The sequence below is a fragment of the Pseudonaja textilis genome, chromosome Z (genome assembly GCF_049901715.1).
Source record: "Pseudonaja textilis isolate UNSWEBS1 chromosome Z, rPseTex1.2, whole genome shotgun sequence".
NCBI lineage: Eukaryota > Metazoa > Chordata > Lepidosauria > Squamata > Elapidae > Pseudonaja > Pseudonaja textilis.
The window spans coordinates 38,455,138-38,472,524 of record NC_142008.1 but is presented as its reverse complement, the minus strand read 5'-3'; the positions used below and the strand labels follow the sequence as shown (position 1 = coordinate 38,472,524).

General features: G+C 38.0%; 1 protein-coding gene across 3 annotated transcripts in view; it reads right to left on the bottom strand.

Moving 5' to 3' along the window:
- SNX10 (sorting nexin 10) overlaps positions 1-14,660 on the bottom strand; it is a 44,043-nt gene extending 29,383 nt beyond the window's left edge. The window contains exon 1 of one of the 3 annotated variants that reach the window (XM_087917999.1): positions 14,443-14,660. The gene's annotated coding sequence lies outside the window, so the exon portion shown is untranslated. Of the gene's footprint in view, positions 1-13,044; positions 13,815-14,442 lie in introns of those variants that run through there. The other 2 variants (XM_026708256.2, XM_087918000.1) reach the window with 2 other exon arrangements.
- Positions 14,661-17,387: the final 2,727 nt, after the last annotated feature.

The following is a 17,387-nucleotide window of genomic DNA, read 5'->3' as shown; positions in this document are numbered from 1 at the left end:
TGGCAATAATTTCACATTTACAACGACTGTAACATCCCACGTCATAGGATTGCCATTTGTGATCTTCTTAGCTAGCAAACGAAGTCAACAAGGTAAGCCAGCATGGAAGGTCACAAATTGCAGTCACCCAACATCTTGCTTAATGACTGGCTGCTTAAAGACAACTGTCCCAGTCTCTATTATGATCATGACATCAATCATGACTAGCACAGACTAGCAATAGCACTTTGATTTATATACCACTTTACAGTGCTTTACAGCCCTCTCTAAGCAGCTTAGAGACAGCCTATGGCCCCCAACAATATGCCTCCTCATTTTGCCGACCTTGGAAGGCTGGAAAGCTGAGTCGACCTTGAGCCTGGTGAGATTCAAACTGCCAAACTGCTGGCAGTTAGCAGAATTAGCCTGCAATACTGCATTCTACCCACTGTGGCACGGCTCTACCTGTATATTTAAGGGAAAATTCTTAATAAACTTTTTAAAAGGTTTATTACCATCCTGGCATCTTCTTTTAGTGTTTTTGTTCTTTGGTATCCATCCTAAATCTAAATTAAGCATCCACACACAGATGAACGGCAACCGCTGTGAAACCTCTTTCTAGTGCAGTGTGTCTATGTGGAAACCTAGGGAACTTAATTTAGAATAAAAGTACTAAGCACTGCAAGCCTTGTAAAATTCTATTAGATAGAAACAATTTTATCTGAAGTTTTTCATAGGATATTCTTCTACCTCTGTAAAAAATGGGCACAAGCAAAAGTATGGAGGATGCCAGCTACAGTTCTCTCAGAACAGAGAACAACAGGATGTGAAAACTATATTTGATACCACATAGATACAAGATCATGGAAATAGTTGACATTGGTCTTGTGACAGAAAAACAGTATAATAAAATAGTCACATTTCTCTTAATCACAAAACTAACCAGGAAATTGATGTGGGCCAAATAATACCTCTTAAAAATTTTTAAAGCCTTGGTGCACAATGGTTAGAATGTAGTACTGCAAATTACTTCTGCTGACTGCCAGCTACCTGCAATTTGGCAGTTCCAATCTCACCAGGCTCAAGATTGACTCAGCCTTCCATCCTTCCGAGGTGAGTAAAATGAGGACCCAGATTGTTGGGGGAAATATGCTGACTCTGCAAACCGCTTAGAGAGGGCTGTAAAGCACTGTGAAGCAGTATATAAGTCTAAGTGCTATTACTATTATTAACTTTTTTTTTCAAAATCTGTTTTCTTCTTCTTCTTCTAGACAATTTTTGGCTCCTGGAAACTGCCTGAATCGGTCTCTACCGGTTTCTTGGTAGTATCTTCAGAAGTAGTTTGCCACTGCCTCCTAGGACTAGGACTGGGAGACTGGTCCCAAGTTCACACAGCTGTCTTTGTGTATAAGGGAGGACTGTTGTATAACTCACTATCTCCCAATTGTTAGTCAGGTGTCTTAACTATTACATCAAATTAGCCTTCACATTGACCTAATCTCCAACCCTAAAGAGTTTCTCAAATTTGGCAATTTTTAGATGTATGGATTAACTCCCAGACTTACCCAACTAGAAGGCAAATTTGAAGTACACACATCTAAAAGTTGCCAACGTTGAGAAACAATGCGCCAATATATAAAGTAGAAGACCTGATGTGATTTCTTTAGGTCCCTAGTAAAAAGGGCACAGGAAGGAAAATTCTATTGTTTTCAGGAAATATGCTGATTTTAACTATACACTGCCCAGTCAGTTTCAAGTTGAACTAGCTTAAATCAATCATAATTCTAGTGTTTTTAAACAAATAATTTTAAGTTAATTTAAACAAATTATTTTATATGTTCCTCATTGTTCCTTTATATTTTTTTAGTTTTCATTCTTAGTTTATGCTGTTGAATAGATAAGGAATGAATGTTTCAATAAAGCAGGGCTATTGCCAATGAATTCTGAACTTTCTATTTGCAAAATATTCAGAGAGGATATACTTATGCAATGTGGTGATTTGGTCTAAAATATTACAAATTTCTTTTTGTTAAAATATTTCTGGACATTGTTTTGGAAGTATAAAATATTTATGGATGAAAATTATTTAATCTCTTATTAGACTCTATCTTTTTTATCCAGCAATGATGTTGACATAATTCAACATCTTACATTCATGTGACAACAGCAAACAGTATTTTCACATTCTTTTGTAGTTAGCCAGAGAAACACTAATTTGTGTTGTGCTTATGCAAGGTAACTGACTAAGGAAGTAGAACCTCAAGGCAAAATAAGTTTCAAAGGAAAACAAATAAAACATTTTTAGGTATTAAATTATATCAAATTGCTGTATCTCTATATCCATTCATCATTAATTTTCATAATTCATAAAACAGAAAATAAATCTTAAAACAATATTTTGTAAACTAACAGAAATGAAAGCAGGCAGACATGTGCTAGCCATGCACTTAGCCATCTTTCAGATGAGGGTGTACTTCATTGTGTAATATATGAAAGACTTACAGTAAAGTGAGAAATACCTTAGTTATGTTACTTTTCAATTCCTGTTTGTTTTTAATTATTTCTGATGGTTGGACAATGCTAAAGGTAAGGAGGTATTTGTAATTAAGAGATATATTTTGAGATTGAGAAAATATCTACAGACCCTTCATATCTGGGATATAAACTGTTTTAACTCCTCTCCTTGAGATGCTGCTACAGGGCACTGCATGCCAAAATTAGACACAGGGACACTTTCTTCCCCCAAGCCATCATACTGCTGAATACCTAATTCTCAAAGTACTGTCTAATGTCTATATACATTCATTCATGATATATGGCTTTAGATGATGATGATGATGATGATGATGATGATTATTATTATTATTATTTACTCTGTAGTGTGATTGTGTTTGGGGTATTGTGCTGGAGTAGCTGTCAAATTTCATTGTATTTGTAAAATGTAATGACAATAAAGGTATTCTATTCTATTCTATAACATTCTTATATCCTCCTTATCTTCTTTACTATCCCTTCTTATTAAGAAGATGATGATGATGATTATTCTGTTGCATGTACACTGTCAGCTTCTGCACTGGAGCTAAACTCCCTCTGTCTAATCATATTTGGTCAAATAAAGTATTCCATTCCATTAAAATCTACATTATGGATCAACATACTAGTACCTCTAGGCTGTGAATCTGCACTGACTTATAAGGGAGATGGGCTCCATTGACTTAATTTACGTAGAACTGTTTAGTATTTTTTTTCCCCTAAATCTGTTCTTTATTTCTATGAATACAGAGTTCCAGTTCCTCCCTGGATTGGAACAGATATGAATGTCATGTTGCAAACTGAAATATAAGTGTATCAATTACAAACTTTGTTTCCAGAGGAAAAATTGCAGATTACAGGAACCAGGAGCACTACTCAGGTGACCCTGAAGACACGGGATAAACCTCCAAGTGCTTCAATGACCCTCTAAAAGGATGCAAATTACCAGCTGACTGCAAGGAATATAAATCCTTTGATTCCCCACCTTCCTGTCAGAGCTGAAGATTCTTTGGCGAGAAGCGGAACGTCTTGAAATGAAAAAAACAAGAAAGTCCAGTTGCCTGTCACCTTTGGGACAACCATGGCCTGGATGACTGAGAATCTCTACAGGCTATCAATGGCAAAGAAATGTAATTGAGAATTTGGAGAAACTTGGAGAGAATTGAGATGCATTATTGCAGATGCATTATGACCTTTAGTCTTTTCTAATTTGTAGCATATTTTTAAAACTGAGAATATGTAGGTGCTCTCATATATCTGCTCCCTGGTCAAATTTATCAAGTTATCAATCTTATCAATATGGCAAGTCACATATCATGCATTTACAGGAGAGTAAACTAAGGATGGCATACCCTAGTGCCTAAATCTAGAGGCACTAGGGAGTGCTTTCATCAGTTTACTCTCCAGTAATTGCATAATATGTGACTTGCCATATTTATAAGCTTGCCATGTGACTTGCAATGTGCGTGTGTCTGCACAAGTGTTGAGGGTGACAGGTGGAGATGTTTCCAAGAAAAGTGTTATAGTGTACTCAATCACTACTTTGATCTTCTTATCCCCATGTAGAGTTCAAAGACATGATGCTAACAAGAAGTTGAAGGAAGAAATCAGTATTAAGAAATGAAAATACTATAAGGCAGGCAAGCTTTACAATAACATCAGATATTGCCTCAAAGTCACTTCAAAGAGCAAAACGGGCAGCAAATAAATTTAATAATAATAGATTGGCTAGCTGCTACAAAAAGACTGACTACTAACAAAATGGCATGACAAAGTAGCAACATGGTGCATGGAAAAATCTGCATTTGCCAGAAAGCAAGAACTGATCGGATCATAAAATATAGAAAGTAATAGAAAATGGAGAACCTGAAATGCTCTGAGATTTTAGAAATCAAACAGACACCTGCCACATAACACCTCAGACGTAACAAAATGTCAATGAGAAAAAAACAAAAAAGTCTTGACAGTAGACATAGCAGTACCTGGAGACTCAGAATAGAAGAGAAAGAACTGGAGAAGATGACAAAATAGAAATAGAAAGACAAAGGAAGCAAAGTAGTACAGGCAATCCTTGACTTACAACAGTTTATTTAGTAACTATTTGAAGTTACACTGAAAAAAAGAGACTTATGAACATTTTTCACAATCGTTGCAGCATCCCCATAGTCACATAATCACAATTCAGATGTTTCAGATATTTATAATGGTTGCATTGTCCTGGAGCCATGTGATCAACTTTTTGACCTGACAAATAAATGGGGAATCCAGATTCATTTAACAACCATGTTACTAAGTACTGCAAGGATTCACTTAAACAAATGTAGCAAGATAGCAAATTGGGGCAAAACTAACTTAACAACTGTTTTGCTTAGCAAACGGAAATGTTGGGCTCAATTGTGCTTAAGTCGAGGACTAACTGTACCAACAGTAAGGCACACATGGGTGCAATTGCAAAAGTCTGCTTTACTCAGAATAACTTACATCATGCAATGATACCCTTAATACATCCACATCTGCCTATCTCAGGTCTGGTAGGTGGACTAAAATGCCAAATCCAGTGTGAACATTTGCCTTACTGTGTAACAAACCAAAATAATAAAATATTGTTATTCAGATCCTATCTCATTTTTAACTAGGTTGCCGGACATGAAATCTGAGAATAATTAAAAGAAAGAAGATGCCTATCAGTTATTTACTGTAAATGTGTCTGCTATTTGTCCGGGGAAATTCAAATCAGTAGATGAATGCCTTGTTTTGAGTAGAACTCTTCAGCTTCATTCTTTACCTATACTGTATACCCAATTCAAAAAGTTTCTTCTATTTGACCTTGCATTTTCTTATCTTATCTCAAGCAGACATCATACTAGCAGGGATTACACCATATGCTAAGCCACAAACACGATTTACATATTAAAGTAGTTGAGTCTGCAAAACTTAAGAAGTGAAAACCAGAAAGATCACATGTCAACTTCATACAATGTCAGTGCAACATTTCTTTTTATCATACTTAAATTTAGAAACCTTTTCTGAACGTAACCAGAATTTTCAGCTTTTCCTACTTAAGCAGGTCATTAGGCAGAACATGGAATACCTGTGGGATGAGGGAGGCTGTGGGATGCCTACCTCTGGCCAGGCTTACCTGCCGCAATCTTGCCCGCTCCCTAAGGCACCCTGGGCTCCTCTTCCTATACCTCAGGGTCTTTGTAATCCTTAAGCCTATTTTTTCCCTTCCCACATACACACACACACACATACTAGGTCACCGAAGGTCTTAGCTTTGTTTCCCATCCCACTGGGCCCTACACTCTTCTGCCTACCTCCATCTCACATTTACCTTTGGAAGATCCTCAGAGCTTGTGTTGGAGCAGGAGGCAAGGCTGCTCCACCCCTCAGCATCCCTGCAGGTAGTCAGGAACAGTTCCATCCCTAGGCCACACGGTTTCATGGTGGGAGCAGCAGAGGTGGTATTCAGCAGGTTCTGACCAGTTCTGGAGAACCGGTAGTGGAAATTCTGAGCAGTTCGGAGAAACGGCCAAAACCACCTCTGACTGGTCCACCCACATCTATTCTCTGCCTCCCGAGTCCCAGCTGATCGGCTGGGTCTTCTTTTGTTGCCCTGCACAGGAGAACGGAGCTGGAAAGCAGGTTAGTGGAGTGTGGAGGGAATGGGGATTTTGCAGCAACCTTCCCACAGGAGTGGGAAGGGAATGGGGATTTTATAGTATCCTTCCCCTGCCACGCTCACCAAGCCAAGACACACCCACCAAGCCACACCCACAGAATCAGTAGTAAAAAAATTTGAATCCCACCACTGGGGAGCAGCCCCAATTGTCAGAACAATTACAATTCATTGCTTCAAAAATGGTACCTGCTAATGGGATGGAGTCTTACGGACTAGAGGTGGTTTTTCTATGCCCTCTTGACTCTTCTCCTTCCCTGCACTCTGAAACAACCTCGGTCCAGAGACATGAATGATACCCATTCTCCAAATGTTCCAGGAAGCTCTTAAGAAAGACCTAGGATTGTTCTCAGATCTGTTGTTACCAAAGATCTGTTGTTATTTATATAATTTTATCCAGACAATTATGACAATTTTGAATCATTTATTCTTTTAAATACTGTATGGATTCATTTTGGGGGTTGTGGGGAATTAGATTGAAATCCAATAAATAAAATAATAAATCCACTTTTGCAATAATCTAAAAGATTAAGGCTGTTCATGCTATGAAAAAAAACTATACTGCTATTACAAAACTATGAAAAAATAGAATCTGTAAAATGCAATAATATGACATTATTTATTTAGCTATATTTCTATGTGGTTTCAGCAATTAAATTGCAAAGAATTCAGGGGAATCAATCTGTCAGATGTTTGTAATGGCCTCATTATCTCCTGCCAGTTTTACAAAGCTCCTGAAAGAGATATAAATTGGTTCATTACATACATTCATGCAGGGCTAACTTGCCCACCTGAGTAAGATAATCTAGTCTCCAACTAAACTGAAATTTTATACCTGTGTAAACAAATGATAGGAGAAGGGGAGCTAAAATAGATCTGGAGTTCTCATTATTTTTTAATGCCTCCTTTGACATAGGTTTTAGAGGCCAAAATAATGAGGAATTAGGATAGAAGCTTATGAGTTTCACTGAAGCCTTGCCCTTCCCTCTCTCAGATTCAAATACTATTTACAAGACAATTTATGTTGTCTAAAATCCCCATTGATTTCAAAAAGATTTAAGTGGCAGGTCTCTAATATGGAACCCAGGTCAACTTGAGTCAGCTTGCTTCCACTGTCAAACTGCTCATAAGTCTATATGAGTTGTGTATGAGCCAATCTTTCTCAAGCCATCACATTTGTTGTGAAAAACTCTAATCCAACACAGATGGACAAATCAGGGAATGCAGCCAGCCTTCATGGAGAGAGGAAGCACAGGGACAAATTACGTCACATATTTGGATAACCAAATGGAGCATATTTACATCCAATGATTAAGATATGTGCCAATTTTCAAGGTGAAAAATGATAAACATCCAGGAAAAACTGTGATGTCACATGTTAAATAGAGATCTTGAAAACAAAATAAATAGTAATGTAAATACAAAAAAGAAATTTTATTCTTTTTAAGCCTAAGTTCAGAAAATAACAAACTAATCAAAACAAAGCATGTACATGTGAGCTTGATAATTCCATATGAATGTTGATTCACTTAGCTAACCATTCAGAAAATGTCACCGAAACACCAATAGAACTGATTTCTTTCAATGACTGAAATGGGAGAGGCATGCAACTGTAGTTTTTCAGAGCTAGGAGAGCTAATGTTAAATAGTGATTATAATGTCAACATAGCACAGAAGAGTTCTGAATTTAAGTCTCCAATAAATTATGGAGTTTTCAGTCTACCTTTCAGGAGAAACAAAAATATTTGCCTACTCTAGGGAATTCAGAAAGTTGAAAACTATTTTTGACATTTTGATTGTCTGCTAAAATATTGCATTAATAATGTATTTTTATTTGTATACCATTGGTTTTTGATAAAGAAAAAATGCTAAAAGATGAATAATTTGTACATTGCCTAATGAAATATGAATCAAGTATTAACACTCAACATAATGGTACCCTTTTTGTCTTTTTAATAGGGATAGAACAAATGTATAAAATGTTTAACAATTTCAAACTCAGAATGCCAATAAAAGGACATCAACCCTAAATATCCCTTATAACACAGATATGCTTATCGTAACACTTAAATCTGAATTATTGGAACTTGATACCTGTATTAACATGACATATTATTCCCACAGAAATCTACACAACATGCTAAGCCAATATCTGGATTTTATAATGCGCTAAACGATGAACTATATAAACTACTTTAGCCTAACCTAGCATGCTGTGCAAAATCCAAACAGTAGACTGTCTACTTGAAAAAATAGTTAGAAATCGTTACCCACTTCCTGTAATGTACAAAGAAGCCATAGAAAATGTGAAGTGACTCCATTGGCAGATGTTATCAAGTCTCTGCTTTAAACACACTCAGTATAAAGGAATTATAATTTAGCAAAAATGCCTCAACTGCTTCTCTCTTGATTATCAGTACTGTTTCCCTACCACCTGGCACTTCTTATGTATGCTGAATTACAATTTAGTAATTGTAGGCCAGCAAGATTTGTGGTCCTGTGATATGAGATGCTGCAAGTTTTTTTAATTATGGGATGCATTGGCAGTCATGATCCAAGACATTCTGATGCTTTGAGTCATACGGAGCAAGACAAAGTATAGTTTAAGGCAGGGGTCTTCAAACTTGACAGATTTAAGACTTGTGGACTTCAACTGCCAGAATTCCTCCTCCAGTCATGTTAGCTCAGGAATTCTAGGAGTTGAAGTCCACAAGTCTTACATTTGCCAAGTTTTAAGACTGTTGGTTTAAGGAAAAGTATATAGAAGTGAAAGCTACTACCCATTTCCCCCCCACCCCGAAAATAAGACCCTGTCTTATATTTTTTTTGCCACCAAAGAGGCACCATTTTCAGGGGATGTCATCCACTTACTCCCTCACTTACACCTGTTGCCCCGACCTACTTTTCACTGTCAGAAGCTTTTAGGAACTACTTTTTCTGTGGCTGACAATCCGGAGCTCAGTTATCGGCTATCGAGGCCTTCAAGAATGCCTTGCCAGCCTTGCTGGCAGAAGAAATGGGCCAGCAAGGCAGGTGTTGGGGTGTGCGAAGTCTGGCTGAAACTATCTGAAATAAGTAGTTGGGCAGCTCCATCCCAGCATTCCCACACTACCTTAATTTTTACCTGTACACCCTGGAGTGGGTGGGGTCTTAATTAGGGCTTATTGGGGGGGGGTAGGGCTTATATTGGGTGCACATGTAAAAATCAAACTTCAGGGTAGATCATATTTTTAGTGAAATACAATATGTAAAATATGTAGAAGTTAGTAATACATACTGTATCATAGAGAATCCCCCCATCACTAATGGAATATAAAACCCACAAATTAAGTAACCAATCATACAGCAAGTGTTTCATCTCTTTAAAAGGTATGAACTAATCTTACATTTTGATAATGCCAGGCAGGAAAAAAACCTCCTGCACTGCTTTTTACCATTTATTTTATCCAATGAAAAGAGATTTGCTTCTGGTAGTCCTTGACTTACCACTAATCATTTAATTAGGGAGCTACATTTGGCAGACTACAGCATCAGACCTTTTCTGCTCAGGAGTGATGAGGCCAACACTGCCTGGATTGTAGAATCTTCTCCCCCCCCCCCCAGAGATAAGGTTGGCCTCATCACCTCTGAGCTTTTGAAGGTCCCTCAAGACTTGTTTATGGAAGCAAGCCAATGGATTTCAGGCTCTCATGAAAAGGCTGTGTTATTAACATCTCTCCATCTATCATTTTCTTTTCTTATTCTAGTTCTGCTTTTATAGCTTTTAATGCTCTTTTAGTAATTATTTTATTATGGTTTTAGGTAATGATTGTTTTATTTATTTACTGTTTTACTTGACTGATGCATGGTACATACTTTCAATGGGCAGCCATATAAATTGGATTAATAAACAAACTACTTCATATCAAGATGGCAGATCAGTGAATGTAGATGTCTTGGCTTTCTTCATATAATCATAATAACTTCATAATAACTTCAGCAGCCTAAAGTTTCTCTAGTTTCCTACCCTTCAAACAATTCCAAAGAAAAAGTCTTTTTGCTAAACTCTTTCAAAAGCAATACTTCTTGAGAAATTGTTGGAGAATGTTTTCTCCCTCTCAAGAAATATAGACACATCATCTACTCAATTTTTCTGTCCAAAAAACCTAGTGGAGAATTTTGAAAACCCATTTTCTTCCTGAAAAACTTCAAAAATATTCTTTTTCTGGTTTTATTCCTGAGGATAAGTACACACTGGCTTCACAGCTGACGTAAGAGTGGAATTGTTAAAAGACAATTTACTGGCTTTTTTTTAACATTGCAGAGATGTAATCTAAAAGATATCACCTGGATACAGGTGGGTAAGATGTAACGTATTATCCCAACTATATTATAAATAACTCAAGATGCTAAACATATCCAATACTTCTTCCTCCTCCTATATTCCACACAACAAAACATTGTGAGATGAGTTGGGTTGACAGAAATTGACTGGCCAAGTCACTCAGATGGCTTTTGCGACAAAAGTCACAACTTAGTCTCCTGGTTTCTAGCTTGGTGCCTTAACCACTGGACCAAACTGCTCTAGTGCCACCAAATGTATTCTATTCTCAAGTAACTGAATCCTCTCATAGAAGACTAACAAGTTGTATTGTACTTTCCTCCTGTATTAATATTCCTTTTAAAGTGCTGTGGAGTGTTCAGTTACACAAGATGCTAAAGTTGCTTTGCTTAACCTTTGGACAATCCCTTATATCTAGAAACAGAACTTTAGTTTATGGCTAAGTACATCAAACAGTATTTGGCCAGTCTGTTGAATTTACCTTAGACTGTCATAGCATAAGAGGAATCTAGGTGTGTTCAGCTGAATATCTATATTAAACCCAATCACATATTTTGAGGCCACAACAGATTGCACAGCATGTCAAGTTCCCTATTCCAAAGGAAAGCTCATTTTTATAGGGTGGGGGTTCAGCTGGTATTTTAATGGATCAGATGGGCAATATTTAAGGCACCTATTTTGCTCTTAAGCTTCCCCCAATCCCCCTAAATGCCAGGCTGAAATCCATGCTTCCACCTATTATAGAAAGGATTTGGGGGAATCAAACAAGGTGCCAATAGACCACACTTGCTTCTGCCTTAGCTTCTTTTCTTCAGGCCCCTTTTTCTAGTTTCCAAATACCCAATTTCATTGGGAATGGAAAAGGAATGAGTGAACGATTAAAAGGGTTATCTCTGAAGAGATTACTGGGAAAAGCATTCTTGAGAAAAAGCAAAATGGGAGAAAAAAACGTATACTCGAAGATGAGGATTTGTTTAAGATAGAGTAGAGATAAACTCTGAAAGAGGAGGTTCAAGATTCTGTTATTCTACCCTACAACAGTAAAGAGCATTGTAGGGATCTCTTACCTACCACAAAGGATTGACATTAGGTAAGATTGTGGTTGAATGGCACTAGCCAGGGATCGCCAACCTTTTGGACCTCAGGGACCACCAAACTCATAATTTTAGATCCCAGGGACCACTAAGTGGTTCTGTGGGTGTGGCTTAATTTGTGGGTGTGGCTTGTGGTCGTGTGACTGGCTGGACATGGCTTGTATGTAAATATTATAAATATTTATATAAATATTGAATTTTTTATTTTAAAAAAGAGCAACTTTTACCCAAAATCAGGCAAAGCAGGCAGGCAGGTTGAATTGCTCACAGAATCACAGATTCATTCAGAAATCTATCTGCCATTGGCTAGCTCAGTCTGTCACATAAAATTTGCTTGCAAGCAAACTCATAAAATTAACTCACAACACACCATGCTTGTAAATATTGAATTTTTTTATATAAAAAAGCAACTTTTATCCAAAATCAGGCAAAGCAGGCAGATTGAGTTGTTCACAGAATCATTCAGTGATCTATCTATCTGCCATCGGCTAGCTCAGTCTCTCAAATTTGCTTGCCAGCAAACCTTCAGTCCTAAGGGAGGTTCGGCTGTGCTTAGTTAGAAAGCAATTAATCCAACCATTTCCTGCTTCCTAGCTAATCTAAGTCTCCCGGCACAGCAGAACAGATGATGGTCGGAAAAAGGAAAAATAGCAATTTAGCAGGCAAGTTTGCTGGGTAAGGAGTGAGTGGGTAGAGAGGGTTCTCACAGGCCATGTGGGCAGTGCAGCCTTGTATTTCTGCGCAGCCTGGATTAATTGCTTTGGGGGGGGGTGCTCTGGGGTGAGATTTCTCTGTGGCCCACCAAAATTTTCTCACAGCCTACCAGTTGGCAACCGCTGGCACTAGCAACAATGCTTTTAAACTATTATTAAACTAGTTATTAAATATGAATCTATCATATTTATAACACATGCAGTCATATATATATAAGAATGTATATTAATTTATATACATAAAGTTCTACCAGTTTACCTGAAATAATTCTGAGCATGTTTGGTGTAGCAGTTAAGGCACTGTGCCACAAATCTGGTGATCATAAATACTAATTCCATCTGAGGCACAATGCCAATGAGGTCACCTTGGGCCACTTACACTCTTTCAATCTAGGAAGCAAGCAAAGGCAAACCCCTTCCAAATTCTAGTGAGGAAAACAGCAGGAACTAATGCTGGACTCTTCAGGAATCAACAATGACACAAAGGCACAAATGAATTGTGGTGAGTTCTTCTTGCAAGCACTGCAAGCATTAATACAAAACACAGAATATACTGGGGAGTGGCAAGACAATAGTACCTTTCCATTTCATACATTAATTTAATGTAAAAAAAAAAAACCAAAATCCTTCACAACTACAGAACATTAGAAGCAATTTTAATGATATTTTTAATATATAGTTCTGTTTAAAAAAAGATGTTTTTAAAAACATACAAGTTATCCAAACCTCTTATATGATGAAGAATTCTGGAGAATTCAGCTAAGGATTTTGGAGTTCCTCTTCATATGTTCATATATTTTAAAAAACCTTCTTAAATCAAATGAACATGTTAGGCTCACACCAGAAATGTAGTTATACTCATGTAAATCAGAGATAGAGGCAAGCAGTGCAGCCCATGTTCCAAGTTTGAATATATAATACACAGAGTTTTCTTTTCAGAAGGCAGGTCATCCCATTGTCTTCAGCAATTTTCTTATGATTTGATTTCTGTTCCTTGCTTAGTTCAAATTCTGAGAAAGGCTATTTTATCTCCAAATAGTACAAACTTATTTCTATTCATTAAATATGATTAATTTAAGCTGGTTCTGCAAAGCCAACATCTCTCTTAATAACTGAATAGGTTTTTAATCTATATATTTACTTATATCAGATTACCCTTTTCTTTACAACACATTTAAAAAGATGATTACTTTCAATGGGCTTTTTAGTTTTGATCACACCATAGAATAAATCTGACTATATTTTACACACATCTATGAGACGTGGGAGAAGTGGTTTATCTTGCAGCATTGAGGAAAAACTTATTCAATAAAAAGTAAATGCTCCCAGAATACCATTGTTTTAATTTCCAGTATGTTTTTCACGAATGCGAAATTCGGGGCGGGGGGGGATGGGGAACAACGACAAGGATGTCTAAGTCTATCCCTGCTCTGATAAATTTGCCTCCTCATTACAGTCAGTGCTGTAATAATATAGGAAGAATTAATCACAGTGACGTCCTTCCAAACAGATGCAGCAGAGGAAATCATACTGCTCCCTGTGATTATAATCATTATTCTCTTTGACTAAGCTTTTCACCCTGGGCATAAGCATCAGATCCCAGGAAATAAAACGATAGTACAAGATTTAATTCTGGTCCAGTTCGGGTTCCAGAGCTCATTTGACAAGGATTCTATGCGCCGTACTTACGGAGCGAATCTTTCAGGGCGGCAAAGGTAATGATGGAATGGAAATTCCTCCGTTAAGCCACTTTGGTGATACCAAATCACTATCAAAGCGCAATCAGAGTGAAGGGTGGAATCAAATCAAATTTAAAAACACGAAGAAACGTCTTCATGCGGGAAAGAAAGAGCGGAGGGTCTCTATTCATTCAGAGACTGGCGGCCCAGGATAGCAGCTTCCTCTCTCTGAACCGGCTGCTTCCTGAAAGGATTTGGGATTTCACAATACCCACTCAGCGCTGTCTGGGGATAGTGGGGCTTGAAATCTAACCCATTTGGAAGTACAGGAATCTAATCGACGTGCAAGGGCAACCTCGTTGTAGGAAAGGCGATTCCCGCCACGTTCCTATGATATCTCCCCATCTTTTCGTCCGTCCTCTCTTTCCAGCCTCAAATTACTTACCGGGCTACCGCGGCTCCGCAGGAGCTAAGGGAACGGGCAAAAAGCAGCAACCAGCACGAGTCTCAAGCTCCTCGCGCGCCACCACAAAGCTAACAAATGCACCAACAGCTGACCAAATCCTGCCTTGTATGAAGCGTTTGCATCCACGTGATCACCGGCAAGAGGCGGGGTTGCCGAGGTTTCGTCATCGCCCGCGGTTGCGCTCAGGTGAAAAAGGCTTGGGAAAGCGCCCAAGGCTGGTGGTGGGAGGCGGTGGCTGATTGGAAGAGTCCTGGTTGGCGAAAACGGTGGGGCCTAAAGCATGAGGGGCATCCCTCTCTTCCACCGGTCCCTTGAGTTCAATATTTATCGCTTTATGTATTGATTTTTAAAACACTGGCTGAGCACCACCCTTCCTCTGCCCGCCCTTTTCTGCTTTCAGTCCTTTTGCTCTCCAGAGAACCGGAGGAAGAGAAAAGAGAGAGGGACGCTCCTTTAGACACACGGCGCCGTGGAAGAAAGCTATTTAGCAAGCGTACTTTCTTGAAGATTTATTCCAAAAATCATCCGCTTTACTGTGTTAAGAACAATTTAGGGCGTGTTTTGTTACCTCTGCCTGGGATTCTGGGAGTTGAAGTTTCTGCACGCGGGTAACAATGATTTGGGGATGGCGTATTCCTGCCCAATGAACTTTATGCTATCTCGTGCCGGGATTGATGGGCCTCTGGTCCAACAGACACGTTAGTACATGGTTAGAACTGCCATAAACCCGTGAAAGGCGGCCCAATTCGTCATGATGTCTTTATAAGTAAATATGTATAAGAAAAATGGCTTGAGGAATCAAGTTACCCCACTTATACCTTGTTCTTTGAAAAAGCACTCCTCAGAACACCATTATGTCTTGCTAATTGGTGTCATGACACTCATAAAAAAAATTGGAATCTGTGCCTTTTGCTGAGTATATTTAATTTGCTCATGGAACCTGTACAGCCAGCTTTGTAGAAAGTATCTTTATTGAAGAATGAAAAAATACCAATTGCATCTTAGTATTCCAGCCTAGTCAAGTTTCCTATTAATTTTTAGTCAAATTCACACTTCTAGTGTCAAAGTCAAGGGATCTACATCTTTTGATTCCTCAGATCCATTTTGCATTCAATATTTGTTGTTCAGATCAATATGCAATATGTACTTTCATTGCATAAAAATATAGAGGAACCTGTAATACAATGGCACTTATACACATCTTTGTATAAAATGTATGTTAACTCATAAACTTTGCTTGTGTTTGTACCTGGAATCAATTATTTTTCCTAGATTTTAACTTTTGTTTGGTGAAGAATTCCTAGAGCTGATGGAAGTTGGTCCCATACAAACCACATTGGGAAGTGAATACTAATCTTTCTTCACAGCCAAATTGTTCCGTTTCCAAAAATGCTATGACTGACAATAGTGAGCTCATAATAAGCAGCATTCTGATTTGCCTTTAGGTCTATCTATCATTGAGACAGTATCCCCATCTCCGCTTTCCATGGCATTTTATATGAACAATAAAAGTCCTACCAATCCTTCCATAATCGTCATATTGCTGTTCTTTATGCAAAACAAAATTCTGAATAAAAATATTAGAAATAGTGAATAGAGTGGTGCAGACCCATTTTGCTCCATCATTAGAAATGAAAAATTACAGATAATCTCAAGGTTATGAGCATTCCCTTAGCAAATGTTTGAAGTAATGGAACAAGTGCCCCTAGGGTTTGCAAACAAGACCCGAAACTACTAATCTTGCAGCACCATGGCAGTTGTTCACCCTTACAAACAACCACAATGGCTTTGCAACATTCATCCTGCACGTTGGCCCCATTCATTCTGCCCCTCAGAAGTCCCATTTCGGCCTGCAATAGGCCAGAGGAGGCCTGCAGAGGCCGAAACAACTGCAGAGGGGCACACGAGGCTGGAGAGAAAACTACATGCTAGATCTTCACAAGATAAGTGACCCATCCTAGCAGGTTGGGTGGGGGAAAGCAATTTGGGGGGAATGAGATATTTTGGTGAACGGAGAGTCCTTGGGTGATCTTAGGCAGGTGGCCTGTACCATCAGTAGGCACCCCATCACCTTCCTCACCCTGAAATACCTCATGTGTACTTAATGAGATTCACATTTGATTAGTAAATGTGTACACGAAAGGAGGGAGTGATCTCGTTCAAGGTATAAGATTCACTCCCATAAATCTTTGGGTTAAGAATGGAATGGACAGGCTTGAAGACTACTTGTATTATATAACTACCATGTAAAATTTTGTTTTTAAGATTTAGCAAAATCTCTGCCCCACCCTATGCCTTTTAATTCTTCATACAAAAATCTTCCATATTCAATGGCACATACATAAAAGTATATATGCATAAATTGTATCCCAAATTAATAATTACTGGATTTTTTCCTGTGATAAATGGATTAAGAAACAAAGCATGAAGCTAGTCAACCTAGTTAAAGCATTGTTTACTTTCTAAGTCACGGAATATTTTTTAGTAACTTGAAACTGCTGGTGTGGCTTATCTGTAACATAATCAAGTTCTTCATGGCTAAGTATCTAGTTTAACTGAAATAGCTGCAGGCTTGGCCTAATTGAGAAGATATGATAAACTGTTAAACAACTTCTGAATATCAGCCTGAGTTCTCACGTGTTTGGGTCCAATAAAATTATTGCCTTGCTTGTCTTGTGTTTCTTTTTCTATAGCAGTGAGACAATGGCAACAGTCCTTTAGATTATAAAGAATTATTTAGATTACATAATTTCATAATTATATGTTTCATAATGCACAGTCATTCATATATATTAGTGTATTCAATTTAACTAGAAGTTTGTAATAAAACTTCCCATAAATACATTGAATACAGTATTTTCCAGCACAGAGACTCTGTCATGTTAGATCTGCTGACCATAGGACAAAACTAGAAATATTAAATG